The sequence below is a fragment of the Triticum urartu genome, chromosome 3 (assembly GCF_003073215.2).
Source record: "Triticum urartu cultivar G1812 chromosome 3, Tu2.1, whole genome shotgun sequence".
Classification (NCBI taxonomy): Eukaryota; Viridiplantae; Streptophyta; class Magnoliopsida; order Poales; family Poaceae; genus Triticum; species Triticum urartu.
In genome coordinates this window covers 229,950,519-229,972,383 of record NC_053024.1, presented here as the reverse complement: position 1 = coordinate 229,972,383, position 21,865 = coordinate 229,950,519, and positions in this window count along the sequence as shown.

The following is a 21,865-nucleotide window of genomic DNA, read 5'->3' as shown; positions in this document are numbered from 1 at the left end:
TGTGCAAAGCACGTCGGTAGAACCAGTCTCGCGTAAGCGTATGCGTAATGTCGGTTCGGGCCGCTTCATCCAACAATACCGCCGAACCAAAGTATGACATGCTGGTAAGAAGTATGACTTATATCGCCCACAAGTCACTTGTGTTCTACTCATGCATATGACATCTACGCATAAAACCTGGCTCGCATGCCACTGTTGGGGAACGTAGTAATTTCAAAAAAAAACTACGCACATGCAAGATCATGGTGATGCATAGCAACGAGAGGGGAGAGTGTTGTCCATGTACCCTCGTAGACCGAAAGCGGAAGCGTTAGCACAACGCGGTTGATGTAGTCATACGTCTTCACGATCCGACCGATCAAGTACCTAACGCACGGCACCTCCGAGTTCTGCACACGCTCAACTCGATGACGTCCCTCGAACTCCAATCCAGCCGAGTGTTGAGGGAAAGTTTCATCAGCACGACGGCGTGGTGAGGATGATGATGTTCTACCGACACAGGGCTTCGCCTAAGCACCGCTACTATATGATCGAGGTGGATTATGGTGGAGGGGGCACCGCACACGGCTAAGAGATCAAGTGATCAATTGTTGTGTCTTTGGGGTGCCCCCTGCCCCCGTATATAAAGGAGTGGAGGAGGGGGAGGGCCGACCCTCTCTATGGCGCGCCCTAGGGGAGTCCTACTCCCACCGGGAGTAGGATTCCCCCTTTCCTAGTAGAACTAGGAGCCCTTCCAAGTAGTAGGAGTAGGAGGGAAGGAAAGGGAAGGGAAAAGGAGAAGGAAGGAAGGGGGCACCCCCCTCCCTAGTCCAATTCGGACCAGCCCATGGGGAGGGGTGCAGCCACCCTTTGAGGCCTTTCTCTCCTTTCCTGTATGGCCCATTAAGGCCCAATACGAATTCCCGTAACTCCCCGGTACTCCCGAAAATACCCAAATCACTCGGAACCTTTCCGATGTCCGAATATAGTCGTCCAATATATCGATCTTTACGTCTCGACCATTTCGAGACTCGTCGTCATGTCCCTGATCTCATCCGGGACTCCAAACTCCTTCGGTACATCAAAACAAATAAACTCATAATATAACCATCATCGAACATTAAGCGTGCGGACCCTACGGGTTCGAGAACTATGTAGACATGACCGAGACACGTCTCCGGTCAATAACCAATAGCGGAACCTGGATGCTCATATTGGCTATTACATATTCTACGAAGATCTTTATCGGTCAAACCGCATAACAACATACGTTGTTCCCTTTGTCATCGGTATGTTACTTGCCCGAGATTCGATCGTCGGTATCTCAATACCTAGTTCAATCTCGTTACCGGCAAGTCTCTTTACTCATTCCGTAACACATCATCCCGCAACTAACTCATTAGTTGCAATGCTTGCAAGGCTTATAGTGATGTGCATTACCGAGTGGGCCCAGAGATACCTCTCCGACAATCGGAGTGACAAATCCTAATCTCGAAATACGCCAACCCAACAAGTACCTTCGGAGACACCTGTAGAGCACCTTTATAATCACCCAGTTACATTGTAACCGTTTGGTGGCACACAAGTGTTCCTCCGGGTAAACGGGAGTTGCATAATCTCATAGTCATAGGAACATGTATAGTCATGAAGAAAGCAATAGCAACAAACTAAACGATCAAGTGCTAAGCTAACGGAATGGGTCAAGTCAATCACATCATTCTCCTAATGATGTGATCCCATTAATCAAATGACAACTCATGTCTATGGTTAGGAAACATAACCATCTTTGATCAACGAGCTTGTCAAGTAGAGGCATACTAGTGACACTCTATTTGGCTATGTATTCACAAATGTATTATGTTTCCGGTTAATACAATTCTAGCATGAATAATAAACATTTATCATGATATAAGGAAATAAATAGTAACTTTATTATTGCCTCTAGGGCATATTTCTTTCATAACGCCCCTAGCTAGACATGATGATTTCAATGATGCTCACAGAAAAGATAAGAATTAAAATATAAAGGGAGCATCATGAAGAATATGACTAGCACATTTAAGTCTAACCCACTTCCTATTCATAGGGATTTTGTCAACAAACAACTTATGGGAACAATAATCAACTAGCATAGGAAGGCAAAACAAGCATAACTTCAGAACTTGAAGCACATAGAGAGGAAGCTTGATATTATTGCAATTCCTACAAGCATATGTTCCTCCCTCATAATTCTTTTTCAGTAGCATCATGAATGAATTCAACAATGTTACCATCACATAAAGCATTCTTTTCATGATCTACAAGAATAAAAAATTTACTACTCTCCACATAAGCAAAATTCTTCTCCTTCAGAGTAGTGAGAGTATCATAAGAAACTCGAATACTATAAATTGTTTCCACATTTAAAGAATAAAATTCAGAAAAAGGGTAATCATAATCATGACAAGTTTTATAAATATAATCATCACTACTTTTTATAGCATAAGTATCATTACAATAATTATCATAAGTAGCAACTTTGTTGTCATCATAATCGATTGAAACCTCTTCCAAGATAGTGGAATCATTACTAAATAATGTCATGACCTCTCCAAATCCACTTTCATAATTGTCACAATAAGATTCAACACCCTCCAAAATAGTGGTATGATTACTTCCTAAAGTTGATACTCTTCCAAACCCACTTTCATCAGTATAATCATCATAAATAGGAGGCATGCTATCATCATAATAAATTTTCATATCAAAACTTGGGAGATTAAAAACATCATCTTCATAAAACATATCATCCCCAAGCTTGGGACAAACATTAATTGCAGCAAATAAATTCTGAAACATGTCATTTTCATCAAACATAGCATCCCCAAGCTTGGGCCTTTCCATATCATAAGCATAATCACTCTCATCATTAATAGTATGGAAAGCACCAATATTATAGCAACTAATATCATCAGAATGAGTAGTAGGAGCAACATCATTTGAGAGGGATGCCTTTTTACCTTTGCTTCTCCGTCTTTTCTTTTTCTTCTCCACATCATGTGTGGGTTTAATCCTCTTTTTGGACCTCCTTATTAATGAGATTGGTTGAATAGAAGGCTCCTCCTCGTTACTTGATTCATCATAAGAAATAATAGGACGATATTGGGAAGTCTCTTCCCTTTCATTAGTATTCTCTTCATCTTCTATTTGTTTTGTTGTCTTTATGTAATTGGCAATATAAGGATTTTCAAAGCAATTCACCGCACAATACATATAAATTTCATCTATATCAAAATCAAGAACATTATCGAGGGCAAACTCTGGAATATTCTTAATTATACATTTCATTTCTTCGTAACCCAGAAGCAAACTAAGTTCATTATGATGCGCAAGGGAAATCAAGTCATCACAATTTTTGGACATGATTCGATCATGAAACAATTTGCATTGGATATTTAAATGACCACGTTCATTGCAAAGTTCACAAGGATGGCTAAGAAAATTCAAAATTTTCAGCACAAACATCTAGCCTTTCTTGCAACCAATTAGTTTCTAAATACTTATGCCTCTTGCAAAATCTATTTTCCCTATTTGGTGTGTACTTGCAAACTCTATGCACTCCACAAAAATTGACATGCTTATAAGCGACATTTTCATCATGACTAGTACAATCATCATTAGTACTATGGATATTCAAAGAGTTCGTACTAACAAATTTCATGAAAGATATTAAAAAGATGAAGCATATGAGGTTCCCTCAATTCCTTTTTTTTTGTAATTTTCTTTTATAGACTAAAGTAGTGATAAAACAAGAAACAAAAAGATTCGATTGCAAGATCTAAAGATATATCTTCAAGTGCTAACCTCCCCGGCAACGGCGCCAAAAAAGAGCTTGATGTCTAATACACAACCTTCTTCTTGTAGACATTGTTGGGCCTCCAAGTGCAGAGGTTTGTAGGTCAGTAGCAAATTTCCCTCAAGTGGATGACCTAAGGTTTATCAATCCATGGGAGGCGTAGGATGAAGATGGTCTCTCTCAAACAACCCTGCAACCAAATAACAAAGAGTCTCTTGTGTCCCCAAAACACCCAATACAATGGTAAATTTTATAGGTGCACTAGTTCGGCGAAGAGATGGTGATACAAGTGCAATATGGATGGTAGATATAGGTTTTTGTAATCTGAAAATATAAAAACAGCAAGGTAACTAATGATAAAAGGGAGCACAAACGGGTATTGCAATGCTTCGAAACAAGGCCTAGGGTTCATACTTTCACTAGTGCAAGTTCTCTCAACAAGGATAACATAATTAGATCATATAACTATCCCTCGATATGCAACAAAGAGTCACTCCAAAGTCACTAATAGCAGAGAACAAACAAAGATATTATTGTAGGGTACGAAACCACCTCAAAGTTATTCTTTCCGATCAATCCATTGGGCTATTCCTATAAGTGTCACAAACAGCCCTAGAGTTCGTAGTAAAATAACACCTTAAGACACAAATCAACCAAAACCCTAATGTCACCTAGATACTCCAATGTCACCTCAAGTATCTACGGGTATGATTATACAATATGCATCACACAATCTAAGGTTCATCTATTCAACCAACACAAAGAACTTCGAAGAGTGCCCCAAAGTTTCTACCGAAGAGTCAAGACGAAAACGTGTGCCAACCCCTATGCATAAGTTCACAAGGTCACAAAAATCGCAAGTTGATCACCAAAACATACATCAAGTGGATCACGTGAATATCCCATTGTCACCACAGATAAGCACATGCAAGACATACATCAAGTGTTCTCAAATCCTTAAATACTCAACCCGATAAGATATCTTCAAAGGGAAAACTCAATCCATTACAAGAAGATAGAGGGGGAGAAGCATCATCAGATCCAACTATAATAGCAAAGCTCGCGATACATCAAGATCGTGCCATATCAAGAACACGAGAGAGAGAGGGAGAGATCAAACAGATAGCTACTGGTACATACCCTTAGCCCCGAGGGTGAACTACTCCCTCATCATGGAGAGCGCTGGGATGATGAAGATGGCCACAGGTGATGGATCCCCCCTCCGATAGGGTGCCGAAATAGGGTACCGATTGGTTTTTGGTGGCTATAGAGGCTTGCGGCAGCGGAACTCCTGATCTAGGTTTATTTTTGGAAATTTTGGGTTATATAAGAGGTGTTGGAGTCAGGAACAAGTCAGGGTGTCCCCAAGGCGGCCACGAGGTAGGGGATGCGCCCAGGGGGTAGGGCACGCCCCCCACCCTTGTGGTGGCCTCTGGACTCTTCTGGCCCATCTCCGGTACTCCGTGGGCTTCTTCTGGTGCAAAAATGATCTCCGTGAAGTTTCAGGTCAATTGGACTCCGTCTGATTTTCCTTTTCTGCGATACTCAAAAACAAGGAAAAAAACAGAAACTGGCACTAGGCTCTAGGTTAATAGGTTAGTCCCAAAAATCATATAAAATAGCATATAAATGCATATAAAACATCCAAAGTTGATAATATAATAGCATGGAATAATCAAAAAATATAGATACGTTGGAGACGTATCATATAGCAGTAGACCCTTCCAAGGTTCAGTCTGTCACTGAGTGGTTGGCACCCACCTCAGTTGGAGAGATACGTAGTTATCTTGGACTCGCAGGATATTACCGGAGATTCATTGAGAATTTTTACAAGATTGCGAAGCCCATGACGGAGTTATTGAAGAAGGACACCAAGTTCAAATGGGCCGAAGAATGTGAGGCTAGTTTTCAGGAGTTGAAGAAACACTTAGTTACAGCCCCAGTGCTAATTCTTCCGGATATACGCAAGGGATTCCAAGTATATTGCGACGCTTCTCGCCAGGGACTTGGAGGAGTACCTATGCAAGATGGAAGAGTTGTTTCATATGCCTCACGATAGCTTCGAACTCATGAGTTGAATTATGCCACACATGATTTGAAGTTAGCAGCCGTAGTGCATGCGCTTAAGACCCAGATACATTTTCTTATTGGAAACCGTTGTGATGTATACACGGATCATAAGAGTTTGATGTACATCTTCACGCAGAAGGAGTTGAATCTCAGGCAAAGGAGATGGTTGGAGCTCATAAAGGATTATGATATGAAGCTGCATTATCATCCAGGAAAGGCCAATGTTGTAGCAGACGCTTTGATTTGCATGAGTTATGTCAATACTCTCGTAACCGGAGGATTACCGCAAGAGATAGCCGACAATGTCAGAGAACTTCGTTTGGAGATAGTTCTGAGAGGTTTTGCAGCATCGTTGGAAGTTCTATCCACGTTGTTGGGAAAGATTCGAGAAGCCCAGAAGACTGATAAGGATATTGCGGAGATAATGGAAAAGATGAGTAAAGGAAACGCCAAAGGTTTTCTTAAGGACAAACACAAAACTTTATGGTTTGAGGACCGTATTTATGTTCCCTATGACCCAGAAATCACGAAGTTAATACTTTAGGAAGTTCATGACTCGCCATACTCGATTCATCCAGGAATCACCAAGATGTATTTGGATTTGAAGGAACGTTTCTGGTGGACAGGTATGAAGAAGGATATTGCCGAGTATGTAGCCATATGTGACATATGTCAGAGAGTTAAGGCTGAACACCAGAATCCAGCAGGCACTACAAAAAAAAGACACATCCGTGACATTTTGGGCCGAACGAAATTTGTGTGTGTGTGATGCTTATGACACTTCTATGATGATAATTGTGACAAAACCCGGTATCATCATAGATGTGGTGGGGTCCTACTTCTATGACAAAAAATCATGATGGAAAATGGGCTTTTCATCCTGGGTGGGCCGGAGACGCAACTACATGACATTCTTTGGGCCGTCCATTACGGAAAAACCATGGTAGAAGCGAGGGCGAGGAAAATATCGGGGAGTTCCCGGTTATGGTGGGTGGTTGGGGGCTGAGCGATGCGCGTTACTCTCGTACGTACGAGCGTGTGTGCGAGGCGTTGAGCTCTAGCTAAACCCGAGCGAGGCATTGGGCTCTAACGGAACCCGAGCGGTTGCACTCCAGGCTACGCGTTACTGAACCTGAGTGATAGATCGATCCCTAGCTACTAACTGAAGCCAAGTGATTCCTTCGCTACAGCTGCTAACTGAAGCCGATCGATGCTGCCTCTGGATGAACAGTGATCATTGTTGGGGGCTTTGGATGAACAGTTCCCGGTGGGGGGTTGGATGAACAGGATCCCATGGTAGTAGAGGTCGTTGCCGTTGGATGAACAGTACCCGGATCTATCGAGCCGGTGGATGAACATGACCCCGTGGAGGGCTCGATGAATAGGCCCCATGGAGGGCTAGATGAATTGTAGCCGGTGGAGGGCTGGTTGAAGAGTAGCCGGTGGAGGGCTGGATGAACAGTAGCCCGTGGAGGGGTGGTTGAACAGGACCCCATGTAGAGGGCTGGTTGAACAGTAGTCGGTGGAGGAGCGCGCAGTGGAGGCTGGATGAACATGAGCCGGTGGATGAACAGTCGCAGGTGGAGGCTAGAGGAGGTCGACCGTGGATGAACAGGAGCCCGTGGAGGCTGGAGGAGGTCGACGGTGGAGATGAACAGTATCCCGTGGAGTCCCATTTTGCGGTACACCACACCCCTCCCGATGAACAAGACCCACGTTTCGACCGTAGCGCTCCAACACAAGTCCGTTTCCTCCGTTTTATGGTACGCCAGACCCACCTGATGAACAGGATCCCATTTCCACCATGACCGGTCGAACACAAGGCCGTTTCCTCCGTTCAGCGGTACGCCAGGCCTCGTTTCGATCGGTTGTTCCGTCCAAGCTGTTTGGCTCCCGATGAACACGATGACGCATTCCGTTCCGACCAGCCGGTTGCCTCTCCATGATCACGACGATGGCGCAGCTTCTCCGTTCTGACCCAGCCATGTACACGAGCCCTGGCCGTACGTATGCGTGGGTAGGCGTTCGAGACCCCGCCTGTATGTACATATGTGGCCATATTTTCTTTCTTGCACACTGGCCGCTGTACGTACGTGTACATGCTACGTGCGCACCTCTACTACGACACGTGCGTGCCTCTACTATGACACGTGTGCGCCTCTACATCGACCAGTATGTACGTACACGTTTGCGACCAGAATGACAGCGCTACGTACGCTTCGACCAGGTGGGTCCCGACTATCAGGCACTTCCTTGCGTGCGAAGATGTAGTTGGTGGGTCCCAACAGTTAGGGGGAAATGTTTTTTTGTGAAATCATTATTTTCCGCATAATAAGGAGGCACTTTCTCGCTGCGGCCGTGGACCCAGCTGTTAGCCTCTCCGCGTACAGTACCCTTCCGATGGAAGTTGTTCCTTGACCACGTTGACCACACCGCGCCGAGAGCACTAGGGCAGTGGACGACGGCGAGGCCTAGGAAGGGCACGATGCGGAGCCAGGGAAGATGCGCAAGTGGATGCCCACGCAGAGGGGAGTACGTGGGTTGACTGCTTCGGCTGCGGTGTGAGGCTACCATCGCCGAAGAATAACAGGAGGTGTGGGTGAGTATAGATGGATGGCATGGCCAGCGGTGGCAGCACAGCCGAACACGGGAAGCAGGAGCCGGCAGCATGGCCAACGCTTGTTTGGGCGGCTGGAAAAAGAAGACCTGAGGTTAAAGAAGCACTACGGCCATTGGATGGACATCATACGGTCGCTGGAGCTAGAATCGTTCATATTGACTAAGTTGACAATGCCCTCCGTCCCCGTCATCTTAGTAGGCCCACAAGTCAGCCTCCCACTATGGTGGGTCCCAGCTAGCTGGGGAAGTTCATTTTTTGTGCATAATAAGGAGGCACTTTCTTGCGTGCGAAGATATAGCTGGTGGGTCTGACCTGTCAGCGGGGGAATGTTTTTTCGCAAAATATAGAGGCCCTTCCGGTGGGTCCCAGCTGTCAGTTGGAGGAATCATTATTTTGCGCATAATAAGTAGGCATTTCCTTGTGTGCGGCCGTGGACCCAGCTGTCGGCCTCTCCACGTACAGTCCACTTCCGATGCATGTCGTTCGTTGACCACACCGCGCCGAGAGCACCAGGGCGGTAGACGACGGCGAGGCCTAGCAAGGGAACGACATAGAGCCAAGGAAGACTCGGCAGTTGTTTCCCACGCAGAGGGGATTACGAGGGTTTACTGGTTCATCTCCCGTCACCGGAGAATAATAGCAGGTGTGGGTGAGTAGAGGGATGGCTAGGCCAAAATTGGGAGTACGGTGGGGCGGTGAGGCCTGCCTAGCAGCACAACCGGCTGCGGGAGGAGGAAGCAGGCAGTCCCACCGGGGCTTGTTTGAGAGGCTGGAGCAGGAAGAGCAGAGATTGAAGAAGCACGACGGCCGTGGGATGGACATCCAACAGTCACTGCTTGTGCGTCAACCTTTTTACAGGAAAGCCTCAAATCCGTGGAAAACAGCATACAACCCATTTGCCATTATTTCTAATAATATACAGCCCATTTGCTAATTCTTAAGGTTTTGGAGCCCATATTCTTTTTGTTAGCATTACAGCCCATATTGTGGCCACGGTTAAAAAATTATACGAAATTTTGCATATTTCGGTGTGGGCCGAACAGTTTTTAATCTCGAAATTGGAGTCACATTCAAACTGATTTTAAAGGTAAATGTATATCAATATAAAATCCAACAAATTGTCCATGCATAAAAATCAATGCAATTTAAAACCTCAAAATGATAAAAAATTGAAACTAATTGCTGGTTTGATGTGTTTTAAAAATGTACAGCCCATTTCTCATTACTAATAGGCCATTTTCTTGGCCAGCCGAACGAAGCTCTCTTCGTCTTGCAAGATTTGCAGCCCAACATGCCTGACAAAGAAACTTACTTGACAAATCACAAAAAGTAGGCTAGCCATTGTCAGAAAGAAAAAAAAAACTACTTGGCTGGTATGTGGTAAACATAAAAGAAAAGCCTGTCTAGACAGGCCAGAGTACCCATCAGAGCACAGTTGACACCCTGCTTCCGTCTCAAAAACAAATTAGATAAATGCCACTCAAATTACGGAGATTCATAAAAATTCCACTGCAATTTCCAAACTTTGAAAAATGCCACTGCAATTTTTGCAAACTTTGAAAAACCCCACTGCAATTTTTGCAAACTTTGAAAAACGCCACTCTAGGCTTGGAAAAATGCCACTAGAAATGGCATGAAATGGCATTTTTCAAAGTTTGGAAATTGCAGTGGAATTTCTTGGAATCACCAGATTTGGAGTGGCATTTATCAAATTAACCCAAAACAAAAATAACTGGGCGAGCTGCTGGTCCCTGGTGTCAGCTGCTTGTTGTGCAATTCTCTCTTTTATGGACTACGTTGACAATGGCATGGCACCCAGATGTTAGAAATCCATTAGGAGGAGCCATTTTTATTGGCTTCAAATAAGGAGGCACTTGCTTGCATACTGCCATGACCTTGGTGGGTCCCTACTATCTTCCTCTCCATGTACAATCATCTCCTGATTGTGTACGCGTCAACCTGGTAGGCCCACAAGTCAGCCTCTAAACCCGTGCCAGACAAATACAACCCATTAAAAAAATAACAGCCCATTCCATACGTTCAAACGGAAAGTTCAACATTCAGAGCAAAGTAACAGGTCTGATCTAGATATAGAGTACTGAACTTCCATGTTGACAACCATCATAGCCAAGTTAACTATCTACTCCCACTAATACTCTAGTAGTGTACAAGTACTAACTTACTCTCAACTAACTAGACAATGTCAGCCGCCATCTGCGGTACATGCTAAATGCCGGCACCGGCATCCTCCGCCTCGCCTCAGACTTGCCAGAGGTGCGATAGGGCGTGTTGCTCACGCGCGTTGGCCCTTTCCATGTCGGCGTGGTCCACCAAAGCTTCATCTTCTAAGCGGGAAACCCACTTGACGAGCTGGTAGTAAAACTCGGCGTCGCGAACGTGTGCGTGCCTGACAGCCTCCAGGGCTATTTGCCGGGCGCCAGCCTCCATGTAGTCGGCCCAGTTGCGGGCGCTCTGCTCGCGACTCAGAGCATCGATGCGCTGTTGCTCCATGTCCCGCTGGCGGCGCAAATCGGCGATACGCTGCTCCTCCGCAAGGCGGTTGTGCTCAAACAACTCCTCATACTCCGCATTGCCATCTAATGACCGATAGAATGCCTCCTCCCTCCATCTGCCTTCCGGTGAAAAACCAAAAACTAGTTCCGGCGGTGACCACCTCCGACATCGCCTCTCGCGGATGGGGGGGGCATGGCGGACGTGGCAAGAGCAAGGATAAGTGGCGAGCGACGTCGGGCCGGTGGGGGCTTATGAGGATAGGGCGAGTTGGGTGATGGTGCCACTAGAGAAGCCCGGGAAATAGTAATTATAGTTGGAAGGTAGGCGAACCAGCGTGTCACGGGAAATGCGATGGTAATCGCGGTCATCGGAATTCAATGCATAAGCAGGCATGGCTTAGCACACCAGCTCGCCATGGAAACTAGAAAAACTAAAATTATAAATGTGGCGTCCCGTCCCGTCAGTGTTGGGTCGCACGCCGGCATGACGGTCAAACGAGTGCACTCAAATCATCCAGATGAGGTACTCCCTCCTTGTAAGTAATGATTCCACCACTCATCGCCTACCTTGGTCAGTGAGATTTTTGAATTAAGCCCTACAAACCAGAAAGGAGGTAGTACATGTGTGATCCGCTATTTATTCGTGTAGGACCAAGTAGGTCGTTTTTTGAATTGAGCCCTTCAAACCGGAAAGGAGGTAGTACGTGCGTGATCCGCTGTTTATCCGTGTAGGATCGAGTAGGTCGGGTAGTGTACATGTACGATCGAGTAGGTCGGATGGTGTACATGTAGGATCGCATTAGCTGATGAACGTTTTTGCTGGCAGTTTCTTCATATTCCCACGTCATTTTCTTCAGAGCAGCTTGTCAGTTTGTTCAAAGGTAGGCATTTTTATTCAAAAAACAGCCACTTCGGATCTTGCATTGCAACTAAAACTGTCAGGAGCGCATTAGTAGGCTAGATAGTGATCGATCAGTAACTTGTAAACACTAAGCGAACATAAATAAGGAACTGTTAGTAACTTGTAAACACTGAGAACACAGAAATAAGGATCATGCTATGCACAGCAGTAATAGCCGATTTGTTCGAAATGTTCACACGAGACTCACAGGCCTGGCATTGTAATATGTTCACATTAGTAGCCCAAATTCAAAACCAACTAGTATGATGCCCATACATAAGATCAGCATGTGAATGCATCTCAATGATTCACAGCTCATATACAAATATGTAGCTCCAAAAGCAAACATCTAGAAAAAACATATGTTCTTCCTACCAACATGGATGCTTCTCTTGGCCAACATTCAATACAAACTGAAAGAAAAATTTGTTTGTGAAGTCTACAATTTCTCTTGCAAACGTAAGTGATTTCACCAACAGATGGAACCATGAGAATGAACCACACATGATGGAGGATCATCCACTGCAATATGATTTCGTCTTCTCTCGATCACACGGCGAGACTAATTTCAGAATACAAACTTTAACTTAGGCAAAATGATGCCCATTGTATAATCAGACCAAAGCAATGAAGCACCTAGTGTTGGCCAATAAATAGTACAATACTACTTTTTTGCAGTCCATGAAGTGACTATCCAATCTTTCTGTGTCTATTTTCAAATGGCACTGCATGCAGTGACTATACTATTCTCTTGTGCAGTTCAACCAAAATTGCGGTCACTTCGTTTGTTTGCCAAATAGCAAAGGGCAGACATCTCTGTCTGCACAAAGATCAAGCACCTAATAAACATATACCCCACCTTGTATTTTCATTTTAAACACGTCTCTTCCGCTTAGCATCTGTCATGTTTTGCACTGGACAATTTGATACAGTCATGTTTTGCCCTGGACAATTTCATACTGAATTGATTTGCTCATTCAGAGCAGAAATATAGCGCATATTCTTCATCAGACCAAGGATATCCATGTTCGTAGTGATGGAAGAGGTGAAATTGATACAACCGAAATTGAGCATCCAACCATTGAATCCTGTCCTGCACCTCCAATGTAGGTCCACCCTCCCAATAAATTCACATGCAAACCACTAGCATTACTATCTAATGAAAGTACAAAAAGAGTAGCAAGATGATACGTCTCCGTCGTATCTACTTTTCCAAACACTTTTGCCCTTGTTTTGGATTCTAACTTGCATGATTTGAATGGAACTAACCCGGACTGACGCTGTTTTCAGCAGAATTGCCATGGTGTTATCTATGTGCAGAAACAAAAGTTCTCGGAATGACCTGAAACTTCACGGAACATCTTTTCGGAAATAATAAAAAATCCTTGCAAAAGATGAAGACCAGGGGCCCACACCCAAGCCATGAGGGTGGGGGGCGCGCCGCCCTACCTCGTGGGCCCCCTGGAGCTCCTCCGACCTCGACTTCAACTCTACATATTTGCTTTCAGGGAGAAAAAATCAAGGAGAAGGATTCATTGCGTTTTACGATACGGAGCTGATGACCGACAAGTATAGGGGATCTATCGTAGTCCTTTTGATAAGTAAGAGTGTCGAACTGATGACCCACAATTATAGGGGATCTATCGTAGTCCTTTCGATAAGTAAGAGTGCCAAACCCAACGAGGAGCAGAAGGAAATGACAAGCGGTTTCCAGCAAGGTATTCACTACAAGTACTAAAATAAGTGGTAACAGATAGTTTTGTGATAGTATAATTTGTAACGAGCAACAAGTAACAAAAGTAAATAAAATGCAGCAAGGTGGCCCAATCCTTTTTGTAGCAAAGTACAAGCCTGGACAAACTCTTATATAGAGAAAAGCGCTCCCGAGGACACATGGGAATATCGTCAAGCTAGTTTTCATCACGCTCATATGATTCGTGTTCGGTACTTTGATAATCTGGTATGTGGGTGGACCGGTGCTTGGGTACTTCCCTTACTTGGACAAGCATCCCACTTATGATTAACCTCTATTGCAAGCATCCGTAACTACAACAAAAGTATTAAGGTAAACCTAACCATAGCATGAAACATATGGATGCAAATCAGCCCCTTACGAAGCAACGCATAAACTAGGTTTTAAGCTTCTGTCACTCTAGCAACCCATCATCTACTTATTACTCCCCAATGCCTTCCTCTAGCCCAAACAATGGTGAAGTGTCATGTAGTCGACGTTCACATAACACCACTAGAGGAAAGACAACATACATCTCATCAAAATATCGAACGAATACCAAATTCACAAGACTACTAATAGCAAGACTTCTCCCATGTCCTCAGGAACAAGAGTGACTACTCACAAAGCACAAACATGTTCATAATCAGAGGGGTATTAATATGCATATAGGATCTGAACATATGATCTTTGACCAATTAAACCAACTAGCATCAACTACAAGGAGTAATTAACACTACTAGCAACCTACTAGCACCAATCCCGGACTTGGAGACAAGAATTGGATACAAGAGATGAACTAGGGTTTTTAGGTGAGATGGTGCTAATGAAGATGGTGATGGAGATTGCCCTCTCCCGATGAGAGGAGCGTTGGTGATGACGATGGCGATGATTTCCCCCTCCCGGAGGGAAGTTTCCCCGGCAGAACAGCTCCGCCAGAGCCCTATATTGGTTCCGCCATGTTTCCGCCTCGTGGCAGCTGAGTTTCGTCCGAGAAGATGGCTTGTTATTTTTTCCCATCGAAAGACTTCATATAGCAGAAGATGGTCACAGGAGGGCCACCAGGGGGCCCATGAGGTAGGGGGCGCGCCCAGGGGGGTAGGGCGCGCCCCCATCCTCGTGGGCAGGGTGTGGCCCCCCTGGTGAAGTTCTTGCTCTCAATATTTTTTAAATATTTGGAAAACGTCTTCCGTGAAGTTTCAGGACTTTTGGAGCAGTGCAGAATAGGTCTCTAATATTTGCTCCTTTTCCAGCCTAGAATCCCATTTGCCGGCATTCTCCCTCTTTATGTAAACCTTGTAAAATAAGAGAGAATAGGCATAAATATTGTGACATAATGTGTAATAACAGCCCATAATGCAATAAATATCGAAATGAAAGCATGATGCAAAATGGACGTATCAACCCCCCCAAGCTTAGACCTCGCTTGTCCTGAAGCGGAAAGCCGAAATCGAAAAATATGTCCATATGTTTAGAGATAGAGGCGTCGATAAAATTAAATACGGACATGAGGGCATCATGATCATTCTTAGGACAACAACTTATATAATTTTTGTCATATGATTTCTTATGCTAGAGTAATGATTCAATCACAATTTCAAGTATGAATCATAAACTTCATTGAAAACTAACAAACTATAATCTCAGTCATTGGAGCAATTGCAATTTATCATAACATAGGAAAGAGTCAACATATAAGAGCTTTTCAGCAAGTCCACATACTCAACTATCATATAGTCTTTCACAATTACTAACACTCACGCAATACTTATGGGTATGGAGTTTTAATCGGACACAGAGAAATATAGGGGCTTATAGTTTTGCCTTCCAACGTTTTACCTCAAGGGTAATGTCAACGATAATAGTTCATGAAAGCTCACATCCAAATAGCCATATATATCAGGATCTTTCAAACATACTATTCTTGCCAAAGGATAAATGTAAAAGGGAAGGGTGAAGATCACCATGACTCTTATGCAAAGTAGGAGATAAAAGTAAAAGATAGGCCCTTCGCAGAGGGAAGCAGATGTTGTCATGCGCTTTTATGGTTGGATGCACAAAATCTTAATGCGAAAGAACGTCACTTTATATTGCCACTTGTGATATGGACCTTTATTATGCAGTCTGTCACTTTTATTTCTTCCATATCACACGATCGCATAAAGCTTATTTTCTCCCACACTAATAAGTCATCCATATTTAGAGAGCAATTTTTATTGCTTGCACCGATGACAACTTACTTGGAGGATCTTACTCAATCCATAGGTAGGTTTAGGGACTCTCATGGCAAAACTAGTTTAAGGGTATTTAGAAACACAAGTAGTATCTCTACTTAGTGCGATGAATTTGGCTAGCATGAGAGGGAAAGGCAAGCTCAACCATGTTGGATGATCCATGACAATATAATTTATCTCAGATGTAAGAAAACATATCCCAGTACGTTGTCTTCCTTCTCCAACGTCAACTCTTTAGCATGTCATATTTTAATGAGTGCTCACAATCATAAAAGATGTCCAAGATAGTATATCTATATGTGAAGACCTCTCTTTCTTTTATACTTCCTATTAATTGTAACGATGACCAAAACTATGTTTGTCAACCCTCAATAACTTTTATTCAGCATACTTTTTCTATGTCAGCTCATTACTCTCCATGAGATCCATATGATCTCTTTGTTTCTTTTTATTTCTTTCTCTTTTTTTCTTTTATTCACTTAGGATCATGGCAAAAGAATCAAGCCCTTGTCTCAACACTAATCTTTATTATATAGCTCACGGACTCGATTACATAGAAGGATAATAAAGCAAAACTCACAACAAGATCATACTAAGAACTTTTATTCTACTAGATCAAGATATTACTAAAAGGACTGAACTAAGAAAAACGGTAAAGATAAAAGTGATGGTGATACGATACCCGGGCACTCCCCCAAGCTTGGCAGTTGCCAAGTGGAGTGCCCATACCGATGTGGTTATGTCTCTCTTTTCGGGGGTGGTGATGTGATATTCTTGGCGATGATGCCCGTCAGGATACAATTCTCCTCCTCGAGCTTATTGACTTGTTGCTTGAGGTCCATTATTTCCTATCGGAGTATTCCTGTAACAGCCAAAGCTCCCTGCACCCAAGGGTGCTGCATAGCTGCGGGAGAACCAGTGACACTCTTTTTCATATTCTCATAAGAAAGAAATCTAACATTGGAAGGGATAACCGAGTTTGGAATAGCCAAGCTCTGTAGTTCTCCCATTGTGAATCCAACTCATAAGTGGGAAGTGACTTCTTGATCCTCTTCCATGGCATCTATCCTCTTCAATTCGGCCTCCATCTCTTCCTCCATTGCTGTCCCGAAGAGGTCAATATTGTTGTTTGTCATTGATCTCGGTGCCGGGTGAGACACCCGGATCTCCCCGACTGACTCTTGTGAGGACATCTTGTTCTAATCTGCAGCAGCAACAGCTCGAAACACAAAACAGGAGATTTTTGCGTGATACGGGAGTCAAAACCTTCAGGAGATTATATAATGAATTTTTATCGACCAAAATATGTGTCGTGTACGAAAACGGAGTCCGGAGAGCACACGAGGTGCCCACGAGGTAGGGGGGCGCACCCAGTAGGGTAGGGCGCGCCCTCCACCCTCGTGGAGCCCTCGTGTCCTTCCCGGACTGCTACTTATTTTATATTTTTCTAAATATTCGAAAATGGAGAAATATTGCCTTAAAAACTGTTTTGGAGTCGGTTTACTTACCGTACCACATACCTATTCCTTTTCGGAGTCTGAAACATTCCGGAGAGTGTCCCTTATGTATTCCTCCGGGGTTACGGTTTCAATAATATAGGTTTCAACATTTATGGGATTACCTAAGATATAATTTTTGATTCTTTGACCGTTCACCACCTTCGGATTTGTGCCTTCGAAGTTGTTGATTTTTATGGCACCGGAACGATAGACCTCCTTGATAACGTCAGGGCCTTCCCATTTAGAGAGAAGTTTTCCTGCAAAAAATCTTAAACCATAGTTGTATATCAATACATAATCACCTACATTAAACTCACGCTTTTGTATTCTTTTGTCATGCCATCTTTTAACTTTTTCTTTAAACAACTTGGCATTTTCGTAGGCTTGGGTTCTCCATTCATCAAGTGAGCTAATATCAAATAACCTCTTCTCACCGGCAAGTTTGAAATCATAATTGAGTTCTTTAATAGCCCAATATGCCCTATGTTCTAGTTCGAGAGGTAAGTGACATGCTTTTCCATAAACCATTTTATACAGAGACATACCAATATGATTTTTATATGAAGTTCTATAGCCCATAATGCATCATCAAGTTTCTTGGACCAATTTTTTCTAGATCTATTAACAGTCTTTTGCAGAATTAATTTGAGCTCTCTGTTACTCAATTCTACTTGACCACTAGACTGAGGATGATAAGGGGATGCAATTCTATGATTAACATCATATTTAGAAAGCATTTTATGGAAAGCACCATGAATGAAATGTGAACCACCATCAGCCATTAAATATCTAGGGACTCCAAATCTTGGAAAAATAACTTCTTTAAGAATTTTAATAGAAGTGTTATGATCAGCACTACTAGTTGGACTAGCTTCTACCCACTTAGTAACGTAATCAACAGCAACTAAAATATGTGTATATCCATTAGAGGAAGGAAAGGGTCCCATATAGTCAAAGCGCCAAACATCAAATGGTTCAATAGCGAGTGAATAGTTCATAGGCATTTCTTGACGTCTACTGATATTACCAATTCTTTGACATTCATCACAAGATAAGACAAACTTGCGGGCATCCTTGAAGAGAGTAGGCCAATAAAAACCAGATTGCAATACCTTATGTGCAGTTCTATCTCCAGCATGGTCCTCCATAAGCTTCGGAGTGACACTTGCATAGGATCTGTTCCTGTTCACGCTCAGGTACACAACATCTAATAACACCATCTACTCCTTCTTTATAAAGATGTGGTTCATCCCAAAAGTAATGCCTCAAATCATAGAAGAACTTTTTCTTTTGCTGGTATGTGAAACTAGGTGGTATAAACTTAGCAACAATGTAATTAGCATAATCAGCATACCCTGGAGCAGTATGAGAAGCATTTATGACATTTAATTGCTCATCAGGGAAGCTATCATCAATAGGAAGTGGGTCATCAATCACATTTTCTAACCTAGACAAGTTGTCTGCAATGGGGTTCTCAACTCCCTTTCTATCAACAATATGTAAATCAAATTCTTGTAGCAAGAGAACCTATCTAATAAGTCTAGGTTTAGCATCTTTCTTTTCCCTGAGATATTTAATAGCAGCATGATCGGTGTGAATAGTTACTTTAGAATCAACAATATAAGGTCTGAACTTATCACAAGCAAATACAACTGCTAAGAATTCTTTTTCACTAGTAGCATAGTTTATTTGAGCATTGTCTAGGGTTTTACTAGCATATTGAATAACATTTAATTTCTTATCAACTCTTTGTCCTAGAATAGCACGTACTGCATAATCACTGGCATCATGCATAATTTCAAAGGGTAAATTACAATCAGGTGGCTAAACAATAGGCGCAGAGATCAATGCTTTCTTAAGTATTTCAAATGCTTCTACACAATCATCATCAAAAACAAATGGTATATATTTTTGTAATAAATTAGTCAGAAGCCGAGAAATTTTTGAGAAGTCCTTAATGAACCTCCTATAAAATCCGGCATGAACAAGGAAATTTCTTATACCTTTGATGTCCTTGGAACATGGCATCTTTTCAATAGCATCAACCCTGGCTTTATCAACTTCAATACCTCTTTCAGAAAGTTTATGCCCCAAGACAATACCTTCATTAACCATAAAGTGGCACTTTTCCCAATTCAAGACAAGATTAGTTTCTTCACATCTCTGCAAAACTCTATCAAGGTTGCGCAAGCAATCATTAAAATAAGATCCATAGACGGAAAAGTTTTCCATGAAAACCTCACAAATCTTTTCACAAAAGTCAGAGAATATAGCCATCATGCATCTTTGAAAGGTAGAAGGTGCATTACATAAACCAAAAGGCATACGTCTATAAGCAAAAGTACCAAAAGGGCATGTAAAAGTAGTCTTTGGTTGATCCTTAGCTGACACAGGTATTTGAGAGAAACCAGAATAACCATCTAGAAAGCAAAAATGTGTATGTTTGGATAATCTTGCTAGCATTTGATCAATAAAAGGTAAGGGGTAATGATCCTTTTCAGTTGCCTTATTTAATTTGCAGAAATCAATTACCATCCTATAACCTGTAATAATTCTTTGAGGAATCAATTCATCTTTATCATTAGGAACGACAGTAATACCTCCCTTCTTAGGGACACAATGGACAGGACTTACCCAGTGACTATCAGCAATGGGATAGATTATACCTGCCGCAAGGAGCTTTAGTATTTCCTTTCTTACCACTTCTTTCATTTTGGGATTCATCCGGCGTTGATGATCATGAACTGGTTTAGCATCTTCTTCCAGATTAATTTTATGTTGATAGAGGGTGGGACTAATGCCCTTGAGATCATCAAGAGTATACCCTATAGCAGCATGGTGGTTCTTCAGAGTTTTCAATAATCTCTCTTCCTCATGCTCTCAAAAGTCAGCACTACTAATAACAGGATATATCTTTTTCTCATCAAGATAAGCATATTTAAGAGTATCAGGTAACGGTTTAAGCTCAAACACGAGATCTCCCTTGGGTGGAGGAGGATCCCCTAATATTTCAATAGGTAAATTGTTTTTCAGAATATGTTCCTCTTTAAAGAATACTTCATCTATTGCCCTTCTTTCATTCATAAACATATCATTTTCATGGTCTAGCAAATAATGTTCTAAAGGATCACTAGGAGGTACAGCAATAGAAGCAAGACCAATAATTTCATCCTTACTAGGTAATTCTTCTTCACGGTGTTGTCTACTAAATTTAGAGAAATTAAATTCACGAGTCATATAATCTAAACCGACAGTAACAACATCCCTTTGCAATCTATGGTAGCATTAACAGTATTCAAGAAGGTTCTACCAAATATAATGGGACAAAAGCTATCTTGTGGGGAACCAAGAACAAGAAAATCAGCAGGATATTTAGTTTTCCCACACAAGACTTCAACATCTCTAACAATTCCCATTGGTGAAATAGTATCTATATTGGCAAGTTTAATTGTGACATCAATATCTTCTATTTCAGCAGGTGCAATCTCATGCATAATTTCTTTGTATAAGGAATGAGGTATTGCGCTAGCACTAGCGCCCATATCACATAAGCCATGATAAAAATGATCTCCCATTTTAACAGAAATAACAAGCATGCCCACCACAGGTCTAGGTTTATTTTTAGCACAGGGTTTAGCAATTCTAGCAGTTTCATTATAGAAGTAAATAACATGACCATCAATATTATCAGACAAGAGATCTTTAACAATAGCAATATTAGGTTCAACTTTAACTTGCTCAGGAGGTGTATATGTTTTAATATTTCTTTTACGAACCACAGTTGAAGCTTTAGCATGTTCCTTTATCCTAACAGGGAAAGGTGGTTTCTCAACATAAGAAGTAGGAACAATAGGATCATTATAAGTGACAATCTTTTCTTCAACTTTAATAGGTACAACTACTTTTACTTCTATGGGAGGATGATATTTAAACCACTTCTCCTTGGGGAGATCAACATAAGTAGCAAAAGATTCACAGAAAGAAGCTACTATCTCAGAGTCAAGTCCATATTTAGTGCTAAATTTACGAAAAATATCGGTATCCATCAAATATTTAACACAATCAAAACTAGGTGTTATACCTGACTCCTTACCTTTGTCAAGTTCCCAATCTTCAGAGTTGCGTTTAATTCTTTCCTATAAATCCCATTTGAATTCAATAGTCTTCATCATAAAAGAGCCGGCACAAGAAGTATCAAGCATGGTGCGATTGTTATCAGAAAGCCGAGCATAGAAATTTTGAATAATCATTTTTCTCGAGAGCTCATGATTGGGGCATGAATATAACATTGATTTAAGCCTCCCCCAAGCTTGAGCGATGCTTTCTCCTTCGCGAGGCCAAAAATTATATATGTAATTGCGATCACGATGAACAAGATGCATAGGATAAAACTTCTAATGAAATTCCAATTTCAATCGTTTGTAATTCCAAGACCCCATATCATCACATAGCCTATACCATGTCGATGCGTCTCCTTTCAAA